Source organism: Toxotes jaculatrix, chromosome 7 (genome assembly GCF_017976425.1).
Source record: "Toxotes jaculatrix isolate fToxJac2 chromosome 7, fToxJac2.pri, whole genome shotgun sequence".
NCBI classification, from domain to species: domain Eukaryota; kingdom Metazoa; phylum Chordata; class Actinopteri; family Toxotidae; genus Toxotes; species Toxotes jaculatrix.
The window spans coordinates 13,076,269-13,102,466 of record NC_054400.1 but is presented as its reverse complement, the minus strand read 5'-3'; positions in this window follow the sequence as shown (position 1 = coordinate 13,102,466).

Genomic DNA, 26,198 nt, shown 5'->3' with positions numbered 1-26,198 from the left:
GGTAAAATCTTTTTCATAACTAATCAACTACAATCAACATGTTGAAGGTACTTCATTTTGTATGTTTTAAAATGTTCTAATTTCAGCTACAAAAAAAATCATGTAAGCCCCAAACAGTTCACACTGTGTTGTAAAGGTTTTTCATTTTCTGAATAACATGTAACAGAATCCATCCAATTTATTTACTGTAATAATTTTGGTATTGTTTATCTAAGAGATGAAAATCTAATTTCCAACATCTTTCAAGGTCTGTATATATATGTGTGTGTTTCTTTTTCAGATATAGATATAAGAAATTTGATGGTCCTGTCACATGATTATGTTGCACTGGGATGTGTATTGTAATAGTCTGTCACCATTAGTACATGAACATGCACATGCGTAAACACGCACATCCGTACACACACATAGAAGGACTGTTAAGCAAACATATTTACCTGCAAAGTTCAACAAGTGTATGATGGTGAGGAAAGCAGGATGATTTTTTTCTCTCCTCAGTGTGGTCCTTTAGCCACTCTGTGTTTCACCTGCCTTGTGGGGATTTAATATAACAGACTTCATTTCCTTGTGCGATTTTAAATGAAAAATAGTTGAGAAATGTGCTCTTTTGTGTTCAAAGCAGGATTTTTATGTGGCAACTCAGCTGCAGTAGGCTACACACATGTGCGCGCACACACACACCCACACACACGCACACACACACCCACACACACACACAAGATTCTTGTTCCTCGCAATATTCTTAATGATTTTCATGTACAGAATAAAAATGAGAGGCTAACCCTGAAACATACCTCTATAGCTAATGAATTCTGAACCAAATAAAACTTCCAAACTATAGCATGAGCGATAAGGTTAGAGAGAAAATTTCAGTATATTGTAAGATGATCCTGAGATTTGGCACATTAACACTTTAATGCAGATGTCTGTGTACACTGATCAGCCACAATACCACAACCACCTGCCTAAATTTGTCCCCCAGCTCTGACCCATTCAGGCATAGACTCCACAAGACCTCTGAAGGTTAGAATCAGTTCCTTTAAGTCCTATTAATTGTGAGGTGGGACCTCCATGGATTGGACTTGTTTTTCCAGCACATCCCACAGATGCTTGATTGAATTGAGATCTGTGGAATTTGGAAGCCAAGTCAACACCTTGAACTGTCTGCCATGTTCATCAAACCATTCCTGAACAACTTTTGCTGTTTGGCAGGTCTCATTATCCTGCTGAAGGGAGGAAGGAAATACTGTTGCTATGAAGGTGTGTACTTGGTCTGCAACAATGTTTAGGCAGGTTGTACTTATCAAAGTAACGTGAATGCCAGGACCCAAGGTTTCCCAGCAGAACTTTGTTCAGAGCGTCACACTGCTTCCGCTGGCTTGCCTTCTTCCCATAGTGCATCCTGGTTCCGTCTCTTGTGCAGTTAAAAGATGTGCTTGCACCCGGTCATCCACATGATGTAAAAGAAAATGTGATTCATCAGACACGGCCACCTTCTTCCATCGCCCCATGATCCAATTCTAACACTCATAACATGCCCATTGTAGGCACTTTCGTGGTGGACAGGGTTCAGCAAGGGCACTGTGTCTGCTCTGTGGCTACAGAGTCCCCATACACAGCAAGCAGTGTGCTCTGACAACTGTCTGTCAGAGCCAGCATTAAGGTTTTCAGCAGTTTTCAGCTACTCTGGGTCCTCTGTGGGATTGCACTACATGGGCCACAGCCTTCACTCCCCGTGCTTATCAATGAGCCTTCATCAGTTGACTTTCCATGGACCACTTTTGGTGGATACTGACCATTGTACACTGGGGTCACTGACCTAGTCAACTAGGTGTCACAATTTGGCCCTGGCCAAAGTCACTCAGATCCCTACACTTGCCCATTTTTCCTGCTCCCAACACTTCAACTGCAAGAACCGACTGTTTGCTTGCTGCCTTAAATATCCCACCCTACCTTGACAGGTAAAGAGATAATCAGTGCTATTCACTTCACCTGTCAGTGCTTTTAATGTTGTGGCTTAGCAGTGCATAGAGGCTAATGTTATGTGCAGGGGGTAACTTGAAAGTGTGCACATAAACCCACATACAAACAAACATATGCTAATGCAGGCACACATATGCAGTGGGAACCTCTTGCTCATCACCATTTGCTAGCCTTGTGTTTATGTCCTTGCCTACAGCCATATCAGTTTTACCAGCTGAGCTTCACATAGACGACAGTCCCATAGAAATGTGGGTGTGTGCGTGCATGCATGTGTGTTGTGTCTGTCTGTAGAAAGAGGCAGAATCCGCAAAACAGTCAAGTAAACAAAGACCTGTTTTCAAGGCTCTCAAACCCCCTTGTGAGGAATGTTTCCCTGACTCTTTGCCAAAGCTCTGTCAGAGCTTCACAATACTTTTGGATAAAGACTGACCATCCTGTACTGTAGCAACAGCACAGAAATAACTCCTCTGAAATTCCATGTTGTTTTATTCCTGACTCTAGGTGCATTCACAGTCAACTGAAACATGCTGTAAACACAGGAAATGTGAAACTCTGCCCTTCTGTGGGGAATTATCCTCATACTCCCACACTGTGTTTTGTTCCAAATGAGTTTGCAGGTTTAATATGCAACATATGGCAAATGAAGATTATTTTCAATTTAACTTGTGTGATCAAAGTATTTTTTTTAAACGCCATATAAACATCAAAATGAGAAATTCTCTGAAATGTCACTGTTCTTTACACACAAACAGTTGAACACTGGTCTCCACAGGCTGGTAGAAAACCTCCAGAAGCCTGTTTCAAAAAGAGCTGTCAGAGCTGAACAGTCTCCTCTGGCCCTTCCTCAAGGGACTGACGGTTATGTTTGTACCTGTATGAGTCCACCATCTCTACTTCCTCACCCTTAGAGCTGTACTGATTTATTCATTGCACCAGTTAGTGTTGGCAAATAATTGCCTCCTTACACATTAAGCAGAAGCAAAGCAACATGATCAGTTTTTCCCCTAGGTTTACAGTTTCGGGGGGAGTGTTGCCATCTTCACCACCCTGTGAGCATTTAAAAAACGAATATACTAATATAATGGTAGGGGAAATGGGATGATCATCCCATTGGAGTTCTGTTATTGACCTAATGTGGATGCAGTATTTATTTGTCCTAATTTCCACCAACTCCTGAAGAAACTACATGCTGAGAAACATAGCTTGATTTTGACCTCTTAGAGTTCACCATCACCATTCTGCGTTTTTGAACTTTTCTTTTAGACTGGATGTACTCAGAAGCAAAATCATTTTCCCCCAATACTGCTTTGATTTTACAGGCAGATTAATTGGCAGTGTGTAATGTCATAATGTAAATAGCTGTCAGTTGGAGCCTTAGTTGAGCTCAGCAGTTGAAGAAAGAGAGAGCAACTTGCTTTTAATAGACATCCACTAACTAATCAATCTGTTAAATACAGTAACTTCAAACTCTGTGCAGAGACATAAAAATAGCACCCATAAGTTTGTGCAAGTGTGTAATTAGAAAAAAACTTATCCTTTTAAACTTGTTTAATATGTTTTACTCAAGTGAACAAGACAGACGAATGAAGCAATTTGGTCAAGTGGGACAACCGAAGAGCAAAGAGAGTGAGAAAATTGGAAGGAGAACAGAGGAGCCTAAAAGATCACAAGAGGTGAACGGAGAGCAGTAAAAGTGAGTCAGTCAAACAAGCAAACAGCTTTCAGTCAATCGGCACATGGCTAGATAAAGAGCACTTGGTTTTCTCAAGCTGCATTACATTACTACAGCTCAGGCTATTAGCTGCTCTGCTGATTAATGCTCTAACCTGTGACTAAAAGCCAAGAGCACTGCAGCAGTGGCACAGCAAAATTAAATCACTGTTCAGAATGTTTAAAGGGTGTGAGGGAGACAGATCTGTCTCACATCGCCTGATTTTAAGCGAGACTGCAAGATGAAACGTACAGTAGATGTTTCTGGAACAGACACTTGTTATAAGTTACAGTGAAGAACACAATGAGGTGGAATGTCTCGAAAAATTGACAAAGTCGGGAAGATAGACCGTGTACTCATTAATCATTGTGTCCTTTTGAATAAGGCAAGCATTGTGTATATTTCTAGTCGGAAGGAGGCAGTCATATCCATTTTTAATTATTACCTGTTTCCTGTGACTCCACCAGAACTGTTTTCTTTCAAAAGCTATGTTGTACTTCAGTAGTTGTCATCAGTTCCCAGACTGTAAGCTGTTGTTTAGATTCCTCCCTACATATTTACTCCACTGACGGACAAATGTATCTTTTGTGTAACATTGCTGATTGTGAAGCCATAATACGTGATGAGAAGGAAAATTGCACATAACAGCATCACATTAAATGAGGCGGATGAGATATTTCTGGTAATAAGAATGAGTTGCCGAGTAAAGATGAAAAACTGTGGATGAAGTGCGATGCATCTGAGTTAATAGAGATCTACTGTACATGACACGAGTCATTTCTGTCTATTAAAGTAAAGCAGTGATCAGTTTAGTAAATGCGCTTCTGCTCATTTCTTCCAGCTGGGCATGGTGGCGTACACACACACACACACACACACACACACACACACACACACATACTCATACAGATAAGCACAGGTGCATAAGAGCATGCACACTCACAGACACACACACATTCATGGAACCACACAAACACCATGTCAAGCTGAATAAAGTGCAATGACGGCTGGGTAAAATTGCACCTATAAATCATTTGTCAAACTGGTCTAAATTCTATCTGCCTGCCATACATGCAGTCAGATCTGTCCCCATAGCCCCCCCACTCCTCACACACACACACACACACACACACACACACACACACACACACACACACACACACACACACACACACACACACACACACACACACATATTCCTGGATGGATCTGTCTGTGATATTAGGCCTACTACACTGACAAATTCTCTCCCATAAACACAAACTCTGGGCTCCATTTTCAAGTAGGCACAAAGCTGCACTGTAGAGGTGTTTTCCTGGGGAAGGAGAAATGTTTTTTTTTTTTCTCTTCCCCCTCACATGCACCTGTTCAGCATTTTGGCAACTTGCCGTGCTCTGCAGTAGGAGGACATGCACCCTAAACAATTTGTCTTTAATTGTTTAGGGTGCACCCACATAGTTCTCTGCAAAATAACACAAAGCCCTTATGTTTTGCTAGTGTGCATACACTGCTATCACAATACTCCTTTGTATTGGACAGCAGCAATGTATGCACAGTGTAATTTTTCTACCATTTATCACCTTCCTTTTGTACCTGCAGCAAAGACTTCACAATACTTTTGACTTATATTACACATTCTTCAACTAGTAGATACATTCAGCTGCACAGAGGAAAATACTGTAGTTATTTTCTGATAAAAGAAGTAACGCTTGGATGACCATTGCCAGACTGTAGCAGAAATAACCATATAAACTTTTGTACTCGTGCGCATCAAACTAATGGCCCGTAATTTGGTATTCTACACAGGCTCCCAGTTTATGGAGTAAAAATCATCCGACACTGACATCCTCGGGATACACTGGACAAACAGTTCACTTAATTCCACCAACGTAATTAAAACTTCTCTCTCCTCTTTAAAACCCCTCAGGACCACTTCTTCTGACCAATTCTTTTTGAGGCGCCTGGAGCAACACATTTTTAATTGTGATAGAGGCTGACCTGTGGCTGCCCTTAAAAACTGAAATGCAACAATCTGAATCAGACTATGAGCATAGTCGAGGGCTGCTGGTTAAATTTCATAGTTTTTTAGCCCAAAACAAGCATCAGTAGAGGAAGGATTAAAAAAAAAAATAAAAGAAAAAAGAAAAAAATCATGAGCATAATCATTTGGAATGGTCAGTGTTTATTGTGTGGATCTTTATTTATAACAAAATCTTAACTCACAGAAAAGGTGGTGAAATTTTAACTTTCATAAATTGGATGAAAGCGAGACATCATAATATATTTGGGCCTCACCAAGTTTGCACTTCCAACCTGGGCAGGTTTCCCCTTGAGGGAAAGTGCTATTGGACTTTCTTTTACTACACTGCTTAATGTTGATACAGAATTCACACCCACTGATAATGCATGATTACAGAATGATCCCAGTCCCACCTTGTTTACATGTGTGTAGGGACACATTGCAAGCAGAAAGAGCAGGAGTACCACCGCCACACGCACTGTGCATTGTAGATTATGCAATTTGTGCTTTCCACCTTGATTCACCAAATGAGTGCCTCCTCGCTCTCTCGCTCATCACACACACACAAATCATCACAGCGTGATGTGACAAACCCTCCAGAACATGTGGGGAGGGGAGAATATTTCAACACATGGCAAAAATCAAGAGAAATACTTAAAATATATCAACACAGTTGTTGGTAATTCTGCATATGACAAAGCCCCATGTATTTTTTTTGTCTTGCTTTTCCTATCACAAACATATTCTCATTTAAAAGTGCAGGAAATCGGAAGTTGTCGTATGTCTTTCTGGTGACATTTGTCACTGAGAAAAGCGGAGCGATCAGGCCCGGGTGCTTTGGCTGGGGGCCCTGCCATCCATCATGGAGACTGGGTGGTAAATGGCTTATGTAATTCTGTTTCAGATGAATGACCATGGAAGGGAGTGTCACCACTAACATTATTGTGATCTATACAGTAGCAATGAGAGAGGGAAGGAGGAAGTAAGAAAGAGAAAGAGGGAACATTTCAGGCTCACAACATGAGACTCTTGCATATTGAAAGAAGATACATGACATTCTGATTAAGGTCAAACTGCTTTCATTGTTTTTAGAGTGGTAGTTAATATAGAAAATAAATAATAAAGAGCTGTCTTGAAATTGCTGTTTTATCTGACCAACAGTCCAAAGTCCAAATAAGTGACATTACAAAAACAGTTCTCTGGATTGACTCTTTGTTTCAGCTCAAACTTGCCATAAATGTATGTGAAAAAATAAAGTGTACAGAATTTACACTTTGATCTATACAACAGTTCATGCGTTACTGTTTGGATTTTTTTTTTTAACGATTAAGGTAGTGGGATAAAAAGAACATTTCCTTTTCATTTTTCTTTTTAAAAACATCAGTGTTGAGGAGGGGTTTGTGGTGCGTAATTAATGCTGAGAGTAAGTAATCTAAAAGAAGAAAAGAAAGGTATCTGACTTATTTAGAAAAGTGTGCTCACATTATAGCAACGCTCAAGCACTTTGTGTTCTCACGCAGCTTTGAATTTGTTATTGCTTTACCTTGAAATGAATCTGCAGCAAGAGGCAATTTGAACACTGTGGAGAAGGACAGTCTGTTTCAGTCTGTTTCAGTCTGTACATCAAGTCTTAGATACTTGTGGGTAATGTCTTCATGAATCAGTTTGTCTTTACCTAACATGATTTTTGTATACACTGCATGTTTTGGATAAATATTGTATTTCTATTCTTCTATTATCTATTCTGTTCTATTCATTTTTAGCATTTTAAGTATATTCCATTTTTCAGTTACTACAATGAGATAGAACTCTATTAAATAAAACAGCAACAAAGCAGCCTAACACAGGTCTGTGTCATGCACTGCTCACACGCAGCCTCACTTTAGGAAACATACTCAGACCTTTCAGGATATTGGCCCTTGTTCATAAAAGGTTTTGTGCAACAACAATTTTTTTGCTATAACTTTGGCTGGAAACATTTTTTTTTTGTAAGTTTTACCATTTGATTGTTATTATTATTTATTTTATTTTATTTTATTTTATTTTATTTTTTACTGTATTTGTCATCAACTGCTTTTTAGATTCTTTTATCCCTCCTGTCCTTGTTTGTGGGTTGCACTTTGTTTCGGCCCATAGTGCCATTTAATGTAAGTCTCATTTTTACAGATGTGAATCAAATGACCCATTTCAGATCTGAATTACCTCTGTTGGATAGCCCAGAAGAGCTCATTTAGTTCAAAACATTTGTCCACCCATCACTAATGGCTGTGTAACATGGGAGTTGGAAACTTTTGAAACAGCACTCTGTCTTCCTTTCCAATTTGGCCTTCGGTTTTTCTTTGTTAGCTTTGCAACTTGTTTACAAGGGAACAAGAACAGGAAAGAAGGACAGATGAAAGAGAAATAGAAAATGGTGTTGGCCTTTCTGTTCTTCTTTTTAAGTGGTGTTATCAAGGAAATGGCACCATTTACAGCCCAGAGATGGAGCGAGAGACTCAAAGGAATGATTGACATGATTGCTCTGCTAATTATCCCTTGTTTCTGATAATTGTTGTCATTTTTATGACCCTGTAATATTCGTACTGAGTCAATAGGCAGTGATTGACAGAGTTCCAATCAGGATGAGCTTTTGTCCTTCTTTTTTTTTTTTCTTCTGCTTGCACACAGCTGACCTCAAGACTGGAGGTACACCAAAGTGGGAATGGGGGGGGGGGTGGGATGCACATCCTTTTTCCTATGCTGCACACAGATGCACTTTACTTTTTACAAATGTTTTTGTATTTTTGCTTGTCATTTAAAGATTTGGTATAGAATAGATACAGATACAGTGTAGATACAATAGATACAGTGCACTTTTCTTTGAATGGCATTACTAGGAATTGATGTGCTGCTACCAGGACCATGTGAACTTAATTTTTTTTAATATCATTTTGTGGTCCGTCCCTCACCTTTGCATCAAACGTAAACAATAAAACCAGTTTCCTTCCCACAATGAAGTGACTTGCATGTGACACATAGTCAGACTTGTGTTAATTGGATATTATTATTATCATTACTTATAAATAATAGTAGCAGTAGTATTGTTTTGTCTCTTATCGGTTATTGTCATTGTTGCTGAGAATTAGGGAAAGAGCTGTTGAGGTTAACTGACCTTTCAGCTCTTCCTGTCATTAACCCTGCCACATCAATTTCACCCTCGCCTGCTCCCAAAAAGGCTGTGAGTAACAACTATGACCTCTACTGTCACAAAGGTGGTTACATTAGTGAGTGAATTACATCTTAAGTAATGTGTGCTTGTTTGAGAGAGGGTATGAGTGAGTGAGTGTGGTCACTGAGTCTAGCTGCAGTGATTCTAATTTTCAGAGGCTTGCTGATGTTTTTGTGTACGTGATGAGAGGGTAAGATGCGGTGTTCGTGTACACACAGCAAGCATGTGACTACAGTATATCTTTCATTTACAGTAAGACACCGACACTTGATGTGTGTTCACTGTATAGAGAAACATTGTGTCTCCTGAAAATGTTGTGACCCACATTATCCAGATGGTGCTGATTCACATCAGTAAGCTCAGCTTTTGAGCTTCACAGTCAGATCCTTGAGATTCTGTCTAAGATCTACAGACTGAGAGCCCAGGCGGGATTTAGACAGCACAGAAAATCTGGGCTTGTGTGTGCAAAGCTTCTAAGAACTTAAGGACTCGCTCAGGATCACTAGTGAGGTCACATTACCATGTGAACTTGAGATACTTTGAGGCAACATGGGGGAACAATTTCACAAAGTGATGACTATGTTGATATTTATTTATTTCTTTTTTCTTTTTTACAGAACTGATCAGTTCCCTTCCATGCTGACAAATGCTGCCCAAAGTAATTTCAAAAGTGGCTCATGCATTATCACTCTCTGACTTTATGGAAATGCAGAGAAATCAGTGTCCTACGTTACTTTATGACATTCTGCCGCACGAAGACAACCTCAGAGTTTTAGGATGCACCGCTTCAAAGAGCTTGTGTTCTTTGCTAGTGGGAAGACAAAGAAAGAAGTCAGCATCACAGAGCAAGACAGGGAACCCCCCCGACAAATACATTCAAAGATCTTTGCTCACAGCTGATTCGATATCAGAAATGAGATCCTTTGAAATCTGTCTCTCTGCCTTAGATAGAACAGATAGGGTTCAAAGATGCTTTATAGGTACCAGTCAATAAACAGCTCATAACTATGGGTGCTACAGGAGGAAGATTTAATATTTCTCTCTGTATGAGTAGACCATCATTTTGTTTACATTTCTTCTCTTCTCATCTCTTCCATCTCTCCTTTAATATGTCTACATTTTCAGAAATCATGTTCACACACTTTTCTTATTTTTCTGATATTTGCTTCTATTTCTGTATGTTTATAGCCTATATTTCTTTGTATATCATGTTAATTTGGTCTTGTTTTTACTCACAGCTACTTTGCTTCTACCTTCTGTCTCATCACACCTTGTTTTTTTTTCTTTTACTCGCTTCACTCTCAGTCTTTTTTTCATTTTTCATCTTCTGGCTTGGGTTTCTGGTGACAGATGGAGTCGTGGTGGCATCATTCAGGTAAAGATGACTGGGACTGACAGGCCTACTAAGGGCATACTGGGCCAATACAGCACCAGTCTTACAAGCTGTCATACACACACACACACACACACAGACACACACGCAGCCTGTTATGTTACAGAAGCGTCCTCATGCTTCTTGAGTGAAATGCACGCAGAGTAATTACATTGGAATTGTTCACTGTATTTCTTTATTTATTTTTAGGGGTGGTTAATTGGTCTGCCTAAAAAACTTACTCAGGTGTATGTTAGGAGCAAAATCTTATTATTTCTGACATTTCAAAAAGCTCAAAGGGACCTCCATAGATCAAGGGTTTCTTTAGACTTGTTAGTATACAACTCGCATAACAAATTTAGCCTTGAGCTCCTGTGCTAATGAAAATATCTTGCTACCATAGAGATAAAGAGCCCACTACTCATTGTTAAGGTCCCAGTACAATTATGAAACGGATGGAATATTAAGTGCTCTGTGTATCAGGTGCTTAATTTCTTTCATTTGCAAAATTTGAAATTGAAGATGGCTCTTCAGCATGGATCCTAAAAGATTCAGCACATTAAGCAGGAGGGCAAACTTACGGTGCAGAGTGAATATACCCGCCACTAAAGAGACTTGACAAGAAAGCACCTAAAGGACTCTCAGAATGTAGGAAACCGATTCTTTAGTCTGATGGAACCAAGACTGAATTGTTTAGCTTTAATTCAGAGCGTCATGTCTGGCGGAAACCAGACACCACTCATCACCGACCCCATACCATCCCAGTGGTGAAGCATGGTGGTGGCAACATCATTGTGTGGGGGAGTTTTTCAGGTCAGAGTTGAGGGAAAGCTGAATGAAGCAAAAGTACAGAGATATTCTTAATAAGAACCTGATAGGAAATGACCCTTAGCAAACCGCCAAGACAAAGCATGAGTGATCTTGGGACAACTCTGTGAATGTCCTTGAGTGGCCCAGCCAGAACACTGACGTGAACGTTGAACATCTCTGTAGAGACCTGAAAATGGCTGTCCACCAACCGTACCCATCCAGCCCGACTGACCTGCAGAGAGGAATGGGAGAAAAATCCCCAAATCCAGGTGTGCAAAGCTTGTCATGTCATACCCAAGAAGACTGGAGGCTGTAATCGCTGCCAGAGATGCTTCAACTTCATACTGAGGGTCTAGATATTTATATCGATGTTATTTTATCATTTTTTGCTTTTTCATCATGGGGTGTTGAGTGTAGACTGATGAGAGAAAAAAAGGAATTTAAATGATTTTAACATCAGGCTGCAACATAAGAAAATGTGAAGAAATTGAAGGGGTCTGAATTCTTCGTACTTCAAATACTAAGTGAGCAAAGAACATCTATTATTTACTTGCAACGTACAACATTTCTCTGTCAATGACAAGAAAATTGCTTTGTGCCGTAAATGCTATTTTTAAAAATACAATTTTAAGAATGATGGACCAACAACAAAACTTTTCACAGCCTTGTTTTTAAAATGTCTGGTGTCCCCTTCAAGGTCCCTATTTATCTGAGTCACCTCTAACATCAGTGACAAATAAAACAATACATGATCGGCTACTTGATGACAGAATATCAACAAAAACTGACCATTACAAGGCAGGAAATGTGATATTTATTGCAGGACTGTTGTACTGGATTGGTTGTTATGTCATCCTCGTACATCATATATACCCTGTCATGTTTAGAATATGTTATTTCATATTGCTCCCACATCACGACATGTTGAATTTTCTTCAAAACACTGTTTTAGTTGGGTCATGATTTTCACTCCGGCAAAATCTCTTTGCTGTTTTGCTGTGATGAAGTACTGAGGATGGCAGCTCTTGCCCCCCACTGCTGCCCCATCTGGCCCCTCAGTGTAACTCTCGACCATGGTCGCTACGGATACTGCGACCCAATCACCTCTGCCTAGGGTTCTCATAACAACCATGGCAACCAATTTGTCAGATGGCCAACCAGCCAGCCGTTGATCAGCCCAGTGAGAGTGTTTGCATATGCTGACTTCCTTGTTCTTGGTCACTAACACTATTTCAGACACTTCTACAACAGTAACTTTAGTTTCTTCGCCTGGAAAACTGGTTCGTGGTTAGCATCAAAAATGAAGAAGTGAAGTGGACCACAATGATGGGGTCCTAACCGCGCCTATCCAACAGTATCAAACAGCATACAAATCCTATATTTTATACGGGGACTGACATGAACAGGGCATTCCAGCTCAGCGCTGAGCACCTGTGTTGGTATTCCACTTGAATGGAGTTAGTTGTTAATCTGACAGCCTTTTCTCTGTTGAGTCAGATTACTGTGCTGTCATCAGAGTTTCATGAGGAGAGGCCATCTGCTCAGGCAGATCTTACAAGATGGCTGTGGGATGATACTGAACACTCGGGGGGGGGGGGGGGGGGCACACTGACAGGATCCTGTAAAAACTGTGGATCTGAAAAATTCGGTCCTAATGGTTTTCTGACTTTTATTTATGAAAATGGCTTTTGGAAACCAAAGCCTGAGCTGTAAAATTGAAAATGCACTGTAAAATGTTAAGATGCGAGGCTCTAAAGCTTATTTTTATTTTTATCCATAAATGTTTAATTGACAGTATGTTTTTGCTTAGGATTCTTCAGAAAAGCACTTTTCCATAGTTAATGTACATACTGAATGCATCTCTAAATCATTCTGTCAACATTTTCTTTTTTCCCCCCCTGTACTATTAGCTTCTGACAACTCAGGCATGAAGATTTTATGGTAATGATTAGGCCAATGAAAGCATTTGGCTAAGAGAGAAAGTCTGTGGTCTTGGTTAAGAAATGAAAAAGTCAGCAAGTTAACATGACGTGTTAACTTTGCCAATATTGAAACAAAAACACCATCTTTCCCATTTGCTTCATACCTGTCCACAAACTGTGTGCAGTTTAGGGATGTCACACATCCTTGAATTAGTTAATAAAAAAAAGCTGCCAATGAACACAATCCGGGCAGAAACTGGGTTTCCTCCCAAACAAAGTTGGCAAAGCAAACTAATAGAATATAAACATGATGTGTAGGAGATGTGATTATGGAATGTACATGCAACACTCCCACCTGAGGAAAAACTCTTTTAACCTGCAGTTAAAAATAAAAATGCTCCTCATCAACATTCCTGTAGTAAAAAAAAAAAAATAAATAAAATAAAACAAAGGCTGTCTAACACACTCATAGCCTCTGTTCGGTCAAGAACACCTTCATCAGCAGTTCACAGTAAGAAACCATCTGCTTAGATCTTACAGGATTGACGGGGCGATGCAAATTCTGATGACTTCTGTATAGTAAAGATAGTTCACCATATGCTAACAGGATATGAAAACACCATGCTTGGCAAATACGATCGAGGAGAATTGCTGTGAGATAATAATGAGGAGAGAGGAACTGAAAAAGGAGAGGGGGCAATGGGAGTTGGAGCGACGGGAAAAGAGAAAATGCTGACAGCACTGGAGAGAAAGACAAATTGAATGAATGCAGGCAGAGGAGGGAAGATGAAAGCATTAGGATAAGCATGAAGGGAGGATAGAAGAACGGACAAGAGGCGAGAGAGAGAGATGCAAAGTGACAGACAGAATGAAAGAGGGCTGGGGGAAACGAGGAATCACAGACTAAAATGGTAACGGATGGACGGAGGAATGAGGAATAACAGTTCTGCAGTGAGCAACTGAAAGCTTTAGAGAATGACAGTCAGTGCGTAAATCAAATAGAGACAGAAGCTAAGCTCAGCTGAAATAAAAGCACAAAAGGACAAAGATAATGAGGAGAATTGAGAAGAAAAGATTTGTATTCTCATTGCTTGTCTGTGATGAATCATAGTCCATTTAATTATACGATTAGCCAACACACACACACACATACAAAAACAGACAGAGTTTCTAATGATAGTATGGTGGTCAGCCATTAGGCTTCACCATGACAGACTAATAGAACTTCCCATTAAAGCCAGGCCCCTTCTCACAATGGCAAACAGTTCCTTTAATTACTCAAAGATTTCCTCTAAATATGGTGCCTGTCAGAGTCCCTAATGACTGTGACTGGAACATTATAGGGATCCATTAAAGAGGAATTGTTTTCCCTCCACTCAGGGCAAATGCAGTGCTTGCGTAGGGAAAACAAATTTCTCCCATCACACGAATGTGTCATAGGAAGGGCTGCCCCTGACCAAAGATTTTCCTAGTCAAGTAGTTGTTCTTAGTTCAAGACATTACCCTTAATTTAATTTTTGGGGTGCATCAGAAAATGATCAGAAAAAAATGTTAGAGATTTGATAAAAACCGTGCTATATTAAAGAGAAATGCTTTGGTTAACCCCACTGCTGGTTAATGCTGAATGTATCTGAACAACCAGAAAGGATACTGAACATTTTGTTGATGTATTTCAAAACATCATACAACTTAAGCAAGTGTAATACCAAAACAATACTGCATGTTTATCTAGGCTATCTAATATTAGAGCGAGCACTCTAAGTGGCTAATGTTAGACTACATACAAGTTCATTCAAATGATAAGCCAGGTTTGAGGTCGATGAATGATGGGCGAATGCTTGCGTGCAGAGTTTGCATGTCACCTTCTTGGGGTCATTCTTTACCCTCTGGAAATTATCCCACACTTTGTGTTTCCTGCCCGGAATATGTAATTACTGTCTAATAACTGCAGGAACCAGCCATGAAAATGATGTCTGTCCATGACTGATTGAGTGTCGGCACTTCCTGTGGAGTTGCATTTTTTTCTGCAACAAACAGACCAATCAAAACTTGGTCAACTAAGACTTTATTCAGTGACTAACATATGGTCGACTATTGGGGGGCAGCCCCAGTACACACGGGGTGTACACACAAACACTTCCAGAAAGATGCATATGTTTGATCGTATTTGTCTTTATATCTTTTCTGTGCATCTGTCTACTCATCAAATATCTATTTTTTCCCCATCCGTGAATACACACGTGAATACACATACACACATGACATTCAGGTCAGTCATTTGCACAGTATTGTCATTATTTATCCACTTGTAAATAACTTACCTGTGTGTATTGAGTAGTGCAAAACAGCTTAATTTACATTCATTTACATAAATGAGGCGATTACGGTTTAGCGCCGTTTCAGTGACACCATAGTTGATGCAAGTGCGCAGCATTAAAATTCGTTTAAATGCATGTAGTCTTAATACCATTTATGGGATATCTATTGAAATTATGTTAACAATTACCGGAACAAATGCTTGAGACTTGCAGCAAGCTCACTGGTTTGTTTATTTGTTTATCATCCCAGTAGAAAGCTATGATATAAGTTGTGTTCCCACTGTAAATCCTCTTATCATTTGCATTCAACATATTACAAAGCAGCATCACAGACACAATTATAATAATAACGCTACAGTGTCGCCATTAAAAGTGCATCATATTTTAAAGTTTCAGTTCACAGAAGTCACCTCTGCAGTTGGACTTAGTGGAAAAATAAATAGATTGAACCCCTTGCAGCCACAGTGCGTGAATAAATAATAGGTGTTGAATTCCAACATCATGGTCTGTGTAGGGCTGGACATTTTCACTTGGAGGCAGGAAAATTTTTTATTAACCTTTCTGTTAAATCTTGCAGATGTAGGATGAGCTAAGAAACCTTACCTTTCCAGCCCTTTGAGGAATTAAATAAACATGCCCACTGGATGTTATAATGCTGTTAGGTTGATAGTGTTCATATAATAACCAGCGGGTAGGGCTTTCAATATGTTGTGGCAACATTACAGTGATGGACTGTCGGATTATTTGTCCTCTCTTTTCTACACCGTCACATGCAGTGATTGCACCCAGCCGTGGACACAGGTGCTCTGGCTGGAGTCCCACCTCTTTGCCTCATTATGTCCCGCTCTGCTCTGTTCTGTTTTGTGTCTCTGTCAGTGTCTGTTTCAGTGTTATCTAAGCACCTTTCATTTAAAGCCCTTGTGGTGAGACGGAGGAGTTCACTTTTTGGTTCTTTCTGTTTTATTCTTCAGCTTCTTTTCTGTCTAACACAGTGCTTGCCAAGCTAAGATCAGTTAAATTAGGATAGGCTATTTTATTCATTTACTCATTCCAGGTATGGCGGGTTAGCTAAGCATGCTAACAATTGACCTTTTGCCCTGAATAGAAATTGTCCAATCATCGTGTAGTGTCTAAAGCAGGCCTGTCAAGCTTTCTTAAGCATGATTTCTGCTCTTGCTGAATCAATGAGCATGTGGCACTAGTAAGAGCAGTACTCTGTATTTAAAAATGGTGGAACTTAGTGTCTTTTTTATTGTCTTACCAAAGATAAAAAAAAAAAATGTGCAAAACTTTAAGGAATGGATTAAACAGTGTACTGTAGTGAATAAGCAGGACCAGTTTTTAGCATATCACTTGCTAACTAGCTCCATTACTTTGTAGGTTAACAGGTGACATTAGAAACAACACTGTTTAGGACAGGTATATGCGTTTTGTTACATTCTCAAACTAGACAGAAGAAGCACTGGATGCTGCTCTGTCAGAGTGCAGGGCAATGTCAGTGGCTCTGTCTTCCTTTTTTTTTGCATTTAGGGATCTAGGCATATTTACAAAACTCATTTTCTACTGTAAAAGTGAATCATTCTATTTGAAACTATGAGAAACAATAATCTGACATCTCTTTTTTGATTATGTTCTTTAGTAAGGATCCAAACATGGTTATGAAAGGAACAAAATACAGGCTGATATTTATTTATTTATTTATTTATTTTACTATGCTATAATACAAGGGCTAACAGTAGCTCAGGGGGGCAGAGCTATGCAAAGATCAGTTATGTCTTAATTTTTGTTTCTTTTTGTTTATTCCATACTGTGTTACATTATAATGAACAATATCAGTTAGAACTAGGACTATTTCTGTCCCTGACACAAGCTTGTAATGAAGGCCAATACTGAAATTCATGAGAGCCAGTTTTATCTTGTGCTTTACTGTCTGATACAAGCTTGATGAATGTTTCTAATAAAAAGCAAAGTGCCAGTAGGGTTGAGTATTAATGGATGAATGTATTCAGGGATTTTTGTATTATCCTTATTTTTTTATTATTGTATCAAAACCAAACACAACAAACTGTCAAATATACACAATTTTAGGGTTAATTATGTATGCATCATTGCATTTTGCATTTTCAAATCAGACTTGGGTCATAAAGATAAATCCCAATTTTCTGGGAAAAAGAAGTGATATGTTCTTGGAATTGTTATTGTTTAAATCACAAGAAAACAATCCACTGAACACAGGATGTGGTGGTAGATGTTAAAGCTATGCTCTCCATTACATTTCCACAGAATTTTAATCGACCTCCTCGGTCTATCTGATTCTAAAGAAACAATTCAACTAAAATCCATCTTCGCCCACACAATCTTCATCTATGACACACCAGTAGGTGTACGCACTGGTGAACAGATTACACATTGTCTTTCGTCCCTCGTCTATTTGTCTCTGACACAGAAAAAGATGGGAGGAGAGAGAGGTCGAGACAGGGAGAGGGGGGAGAGGGAGAAGGAGACAGAGGTCTGGGACACCTTCTGCCAGTATATTGTGTCTGCCAAGGCCTTCTCCTTATGGGAGCTCCCTCGGCATGAGGCTTGGCACCACTTCTGACTCCACACTGATTACAAATGAAGACACAATGTTTGTTCTGTTCTCCTTGCTCATGTTCGCGTTCGTCTGGTTTCTTTTTGAAAATGTTGTCCCCCTTAATGTTTCTAATTTTTTTCCAAGGCTGTCCACCATGAATGGAAGTCAATGCAAAGTCCTAACAAGGATAGCTGAGCAAACTTGTGTGCATATGTGTGAGAATTATATGTGTGAATTAATTTGTTCTTGTGTAAAAAATCAATTCACACATAATTCGCATATGAATTAATTCATTAATTTGAATAAAACAATGTGCTTGTAACGTGACAAAATAAAATTTATTCTAAACCTGCAAGGGTCTACCTTGCTAATGAACTAAAAACTAAAAATCATTTTAGTTTTGGATACATTTGATAGATAATGTTAAATTTGCATCTTTTGATCAAAAGAGCACAGTTTGTTTTAATTGTCTTTGACTGATGTTCAATCCTAGCATCTTTTTAGGAAAATATTAACTGTAAATATAAATATTAACCAAAAAAACAACATCGCCAGTACCTTTTTAATCAGCCTTGAGTGATGTATGCAGGTATTCCTTTCACACTGCAGCCTGTATGTAGCCTGAGAGGCAAAACTCAGGGCCAACTAATTCCCCAAAAAAAGCAGCAAAGTGCCCACCACACCTTCCACTATACTAGTTAAGCCGATTGCTTTGAGTGCATGGTAACAACAGAAAGTGATTCAGATAAGCATAACAACCATCTTTGTCAACTCTCTTACAGAAGAGTCTTAAGAAAAACTTTAGTAAGAAAATAAACCTGAAACTATAAAAGTGAGGGGGGCGAAAATAGGATCTGAAGTATCTGGGCGTTGCTAGCCAGGGTATGTTTGAGTGCAGTGAAAGCTGGGTCCATTGATGCCTGGCAGTATTAAAGTCAAAGCAGGGAAAACAATATGCAGCACCTGCTCTAACCAGGCTCTGATATCCACAGATGAGCTCATTTTACTGCGCAGATTTACTAAGTTACTCTGTAAATAGGCTTGGTTTGGTTTGCCAGTCCCAAGGTCATTCAGAAGCAGTTGTTGGAGTGGAGGAAGGAGATTGAAATGCTGGAGCTGACAGCTATTTTGTAAGGAGTTAGCTCCACTGGGACTGATGTCTACTTAACTTGGATGATTTTTCCTTACATGTTGCTCTTGCCTCAGCCACCAACTGTTTTTTTTCCCTCTGTGGCACCTGGCCTTTCATCTTTACCGCTGTAGACCTTGTGTCACGAGAAACCATTTTCCACTCGCCCCCTTTTGGCTTTACCTAGCTAACTCAGTTTAGGCGCGTAGTGTTGCGTCCACTTCCTGTCACAGTAAATATCTTAGGCGTGGACAAATGTGCTTAAACTAACACAGGGTCTGAGGTTATATGGCTGTGTGCTACTGTTCTGTTTTTCTATTCTCCTCTGGTCTTCTCTACAGTGGAGTTATTATTTGAGGCAAAATGAGATGATGGAGAAATACATGCACTGAAACACAGTGTCAGTTCACCTCTGTATTTATGTGATGTGAAACAAATTTCAGCGGCATCAGGGAGAGATAGTTTTTATAGAAGTGTTTATGGCTCATTGACATCCTGTCGCTGTGTTTATGACTCACTGTGCCCGTCACACCACTAAACAGCCTGACTCCCTCAAGGGCATCAGGACCAATCAATATAGACAGAACCAGACTTTAATAATCCAGCAAGACATATTCTCTGAGGCTTATTGCTGGGCCGCAACTCACTCCGCTGCACAAGAGACGAGCGCTCAATTTTATTTTCATAATGGTGACAATACATGGGTGAGGCTGAATCTACATGTACCAGATCGTTTAGTCCGTGTTACAGCCAACAGTTAGTGAAGCACAGGTTGTAACAGCCACATCCAGAATATGAGGTTGTATCCGGAGCAATATTTCGCTGCTCTGTCTACTCCAACAAACACTGGACGTATCAGAAATGATTGGATTCTTTGCACAGTCATAACGGCAAAAACAATCAGATGGTGCACAGCTTGCTTGTAATAATATAGACTCCTATCCCTGGTGGATTTTCTGCGATAATGAAATGTATTACGGATAGAATGGATAGACGCTCTTAGACTATTGAGTGAAAGGCTTCGGCTGAAATGCATCTGACAGTTAAAAGGCGGAATCACATCACATCCCACCAAACACCTCCCATGTTTGCACGCAATACCTGAATCCCTTTTAATGCAACAGATGATTTTCAGAATTTTTGGAGGAAAATAAAAACATAACCGGCCGTGTTTTCCATTGTTCCACTTGAATAAATGGATCACTTCATTGTGTTGTTTCTGAGCCTTCTGCTGTTCCCTCTTTTTCATTGACGGAGCCGTGATTGTTGGTGCTGGTGGCGTGCTATGGTAATACACAGTGAAATGGCATTGTGACAACTGTGATCTAGCTTTGATTCCAGTAACTGCTCACCCAGCAGGGTGAAAATGGGCCTCAGCTTAGCCTTGTCATACAACAAAAAGCACTTAGTGGGAATGCTTATGAATAAAAATGCCAAGGCAAGAGGCAGGCTGCTCCAAGACAAGCTTTTGACAAGCTGGCAGTCTGCCATTTTGATTATCTAAATTCACCGCTAAAGACCAATGAAATATGAGGAAAACTATCAAGCGACACCCTTTTGGCAGCTACAGGAGATGTAACTGTTGTGTATTTGTCCAGTAATGACTTCTCTCCTTCCTGTCAATATGACCTTATCTAAACCTTATCACCAAAGTGTGTGTCAAGTTGTGATTTTTGAGCTCTAGATTTATAGATCAGCACCTTACCAGACCGAGGAAACCTGTGCAGTATGCTTGTTGCTTTTCCCTTGGGGAAGGTTTATATTGGCCTGTAAACAGCCCATTTTTACTCATTGTGGGCTGGCAGTGTTTTAACAGGTATTTGACTGGTAGAGACGGGTAGACGTCATCTCACGTACTATGTTCAATAGATAATCTCCCCTTTACTGACTCATCAACGCAAGCCCTTCCTACAGAATACTTGAATAGACAGTTTCACCACTCACTGAGCTGTCAGTTGTCTTTATTCCCAATTTATTTTCAAGCAGAAAAAACAAGAGGGGCCAAGAATATTCTGCTATTTATGGGGGACTACGTAGAAAAGCAGCTACGTGTCCTATTGCTCATCCAGTATAGATGTGAACACTCTCAGACGCCCTTAGCGTTGAAAGTCAGCACTTTAAACTCATCGCCACTTTTTCATTTCAAATCCAGTGTGATTTAGCAGAGACTAAACAGCGGACAACACATTACTGTCCTTATGCTTTCTGACTTTTCTGTATATCAGTATTGGCCCTTCCTATCTACAGATCCTATTGCACCCCCCACAAGGGGGGCGGGGGAGTTTCTGTCTTGGAAGGGCCTCTCTTGAAGTTTCTGTTGATGATGTGAGCCTGTAAACTCCACTGAGACATTATTTGTGATACAGTGGCTCGGTTTCAGAGCTCCAGACAACTTTTCTTCACAACAGGCACTGGTGCTTCCCACTAAAAATTTCATGAGCTCCAGACCAAATTAAAAAGGACCACTTAATTTGATTTTAGGTGCTCACCACAGTTGTACTTTTTCCATTCTACTTTTACTATTAATCAAGGTTTTAATAAAAAAAAAAAGACATTTTACAGAAATATCAATGTTCTGTACATAAACAAAAGTTCCTTCCATCTAATGCTCACTGCTACACATTAAAGACCCTTATGTCTTACAGATGGTTGACTCAGCAGTTCCTCTGAAAACTGTTGTATGTGGCCTCATTTTGCCTCTCCTGGGTCATTTTCCCTTTTTCTGCTAGTGTGAGTGGGCAGACGTCTGCAAGTCTTTCTGCAGAGGGTGATGAAGAAAAACAGTAATATTTACTGTTTTGCTAGCACAATGGCTGTTTTAGAAGCCAGCGTGTTAGCTTGTTAGTGTTGGTGTCGACTTCCATTTGAGAATCATCCCATAGCAGGGGAAAATGATCTGAATTGTTGTTTTAGCTGGGTAGCTGCTCACTGTAGGAGGTGGGAAGATCAAAGGAAGTTGGACTAGTCTCATCTGTGGACCCATGCAGGAGATGATGAGGATCATTGGTTTGGTTGTAGCCTGAATGCTTGGGTAAAGTGTCTGTTCAGAGAAGGGGTGTGCCTTCAATCCACTATGGGTTTGTGTGGAGGTGTATCAGCATTCTGCTCTCGTAACTTGAGTGGGCTTGCCCCCACATTGCTTTGCTGAAAAGATGAAAAGCTGAGACAATGTCCTGACCATGGAAAACTGCCAGTCCAGTAGGCCCTGGGGTCATCTTGATCTTAGCATGCGCTGTCACCCGGCTGCCACACTGCCACACTGCCACACAGTGAAGAGGACCAAGATATGTTTTCATATCTGGACAAAAATGTCCCCTTTTCACCCTGACAGTCTTCAGGGATGTCTGTATTATCTGAAGATGACTCACTGTGCTCTGGGTTGTGCTTTTCATAATCTTTATCTTCAGGTATGTCCTCTTCCTCTACTTTAATGTTCTCTTGTTCCCCTTGAACATCTTTGTAAAAAATGAGGTCAGCACCTTTTGCTCATTGAATCACACTCATGGAATTGGAAAATACAGAAATGGAGGCACTGGCATGTGCAGTACCTTTGTATTGTTATGTCTCTCTGTTTCATATGAAATAACCAATTTTATATTTTAGTATTAAAATGTACATTTTTATAGCTGTCACTTTTTATTTGAAATTTGAACTTTATATATAACTAACTTGATTCAAAATTAATCTCCTATGTCATCATCATAACGACTTGCCAGTTTACTGAGTTTTTAAAAAATATATTTTAGTAATTTTACTGGCATATTTCATCAGAGCAGCAGATAATTCTTTCACTCCCACCAGCTGTGTCAGGGTCATTATGGCGGTCTCTGTCCAGTTTCATTCTGTGTTGCACCTGACAGTGTAGCATCACCTACAGTAGGCTACAATATCCTCAATGATTATTGCCCCCTTGATTACCTCATATATAAATCATGGACCACTTTGCTTTAAAAATACATTTTTTAGTGTCTAACTTCATGTAGCCTTAGCAATTCCCTCTTTACTGTAATAAATTATGACTGACACTGTCATTGATGTTGATATTGCGACTGCAATTAAAATTAGTATTAAAACATGATGTAAAATTGAATAAATAAAAAGATTTACATGCTTAGAGATGAGATTCTTTTAGGAGGCCTGAGCCCAGAGCAGGACGAGCAGAGCCATTTGTTTGGAATTTTATTTGATGTCTCATAAAACCAAACAGCTTCCAATAATCGTGTTTCCGGGATCTGACGCCCATATCGTTCAGACCTCCATCAAGGACAAATTGCCTGGATGGTGAACGTCAGATTATGTTTTCATTGGAATGCATCTTTATACTCAGCATCTTCTGTTTCTCTACGTTGATCTCTGCCTGTCTCTCACTCTTTCAAACTGTCTCTCCATCACACTGTCTCCACCCTGTCTCTGTTTTGCATCTTTATTTCTCTCTTTCTCTCACACACACCTTTAATGTCCTCCCTCTTTCTCTCCCCTTCTCGCTCCTCTCCTCTCCTCTCCTTCAGATATCAGTCATACTTCAGCTTGGCTGGGCAGGGCCATGATTGGGTAGAGAGGGGAGGTAATTGAATTTCTCTCCTAGAGTGACTCACATCAACACAGACAATTCAGACATAGCCAGGCGCGACGTAATAGACAGGGAGGGCATCGCATCGGCTTAGAACTGCAATTAACTATGGGGGACACAGACGCTTGAAGCCTGGAGAAGAAACCGGGGGAAATAAATGTGACGGCCCTCTCTTAAATTTTACAGTCCATGTATTCATGGTTCTAGGACTTGATATGTCATTAGAGCAGCTGCTCCTCAAGTGAGAGGAAATCAGAAGGGGCTGTTCTTTCTGTTCAGGTCAAGCTGTACTGGAAGAAAAAGTGTTGCCCAGTTGCCCCGTTTATGTGAATTATGAAGATGGCACCATTCACGTTTCGTTGACCATGACATGGAGCAGTTAACGTTCACATACTTGTGATTAAGTCACACTTGAGTATGTCAAAGATGGCAGTGAATTGTCAGGGGGGTGGTTGGTGGTTACATTTCTCAGTCTGCTGTCTGGAGTAGGGAGTCGAATTAGTCAGATTAGCTGGATGTCTTACCAAGCTTCGACTGTAACCATGATCATCTTCATCGATTTGTTTGACCGCAGTCAGCATATCCTAATGTGGGAGGACTTTCATCAAATTTGGTGAGAACATTTTGGAGGAAGAAAACATATGTCACCACCAAGCCAAACTTTCAGCTGACACATAATCGATGTACATATTCATGCTGAAGTTTGAAATTAATCTGGCAATGTTTCAAATGGGGACCTCTCCTTTACTCTTAGGTATGAACACAAACGTTGCTATACATAGTCACTGTGCTTTTCTTTATAGCATCTTTTGATTGTTGTAATACCATGACCTTTTATCAAACACCATTTTTGGTTAAACTTGATGTGCCCTTTACCGGTTTACTTATTTACACTGACTTACTTATTTACTTAAGTAACTTTACGTTACGTAAGTAGCAGTGCCACATGGTTATAATAATCCATTACAAGTAAAAGTCCTGCATTTAAAAACTAAGTAAAAGTACAGAAGCATTAGCATCAAAATGCACTTAAACCGACAAAAATAAAAGTACTAATTATGCAGATTGGCAGTGTCAGTGTTGTATTATTACATTACTGAATGATTATTATCGATACATTAAAAAGTAAACAATACTTTAATGTTATAGTTGGTGAAGTGGAGCTAATATTAGCTGGTTTACATACCTTTGGGTAGTTTAACCTGTAACAATTCATCCTGCTCAATGAATTAATCAAGTTTTGCATGTAAAAATAACTCTTCACTGTAGCCTTGAAGTAGTCAATCTGGAGTGGCATAAAATAGTACTGAAGTAAAATAAAAGTACCTCAAAACTGCACTGTTGAATAGTACTTACATAAATGTACATAATTGCTTCACACTCTTCATTTTAATCCCCGGCCCAAAGGAGACTGAGGCAGCAGTAGCTGAGATTGTTGGATCTTTGCAGAGGTCTTTTCTCCTGTTGGGAGTCTGGTTTCTGACTTTTACTAAAGCGTCTCCTAAAAAAAACGGTTTTCATTCTTTGGTTTTTTGGATATGTTTTTGTAAACACATTTTTGTGATCAAACATCCACATTTTTTTGCATAGTTTTTCATTACCAAGAAAATTCATCTTAGCTTTTTGAGCATAATAAGTTATTTTGAGAAAAACTTTTTATAAAACCTGTTTTTTGAGGCAACTGTAATATAAGTGCTATGAGAAGCAAAATAGTTAAATTGTTTATCCAGTATAACGTATTTCCCCTGTAGATTAATTGACTGAGAAAGTAATTATTTGCACATCATGCACTGTGTTATCTGCTGTATTTGTTTTCGTTTGTTTGTTTGTTTGTTTTTTACCTTTTTACGTACGTAGCCATGTTGTTTCTCTCCCTGTGGAAAGAAAAGCGTAACTTGCCATGACATATGTGCTTCTATGTGACTGTGACAAGGCATGAAACTGAACCTGAATCTCAGAGACAGTGAATGCACAAAAATCAGTTTGGCTAATATGTTCATCTCATAAGTGCTTGAGCAATATTGTAACTTCTCAGGCCGTCAATCTTTTATTGATTGAGGTATTTTAAAGCGTATTTGAAGCAGATTAATCATCTTGTTCGATACTAATATAGGGGTGGAGTGTTATTGCGCTTGAATAAACGCTCACCATGTCAGTTATGGATGAACTGGAGCAGGATTTAATATGCCGTCTATTTTATATTGATTGTGTGCAAGGGAAGGAAAAAAAACGGTTATCAGCATTGATTGGTCACCATGTGGAAGATGAGTATCTGAAGCAAATACGGGCTGTAGGAAACACTGATTTGCTTCTGTTTACAACTGACTGGAAAATTGGGAATTTGTGTTTTAATGCAACCACGATCTTGTGAATTCATTGCACTCATCTGGACCATATACTCTGTACTGTCGTGGATTCACGCTGTATTTAAAGTACAATAAAATGTTTTTGCTGGATTTGTGGCTTTGTGAAAAGCACAGTGGAGAGCTATTCAGTGGCTGGAAGAAAAGTATTACTGCACCGCTCAGCTCCCAGAATGTGCACAACTTAATGATTTTGTCTCAGGTACAGATGTAGAGT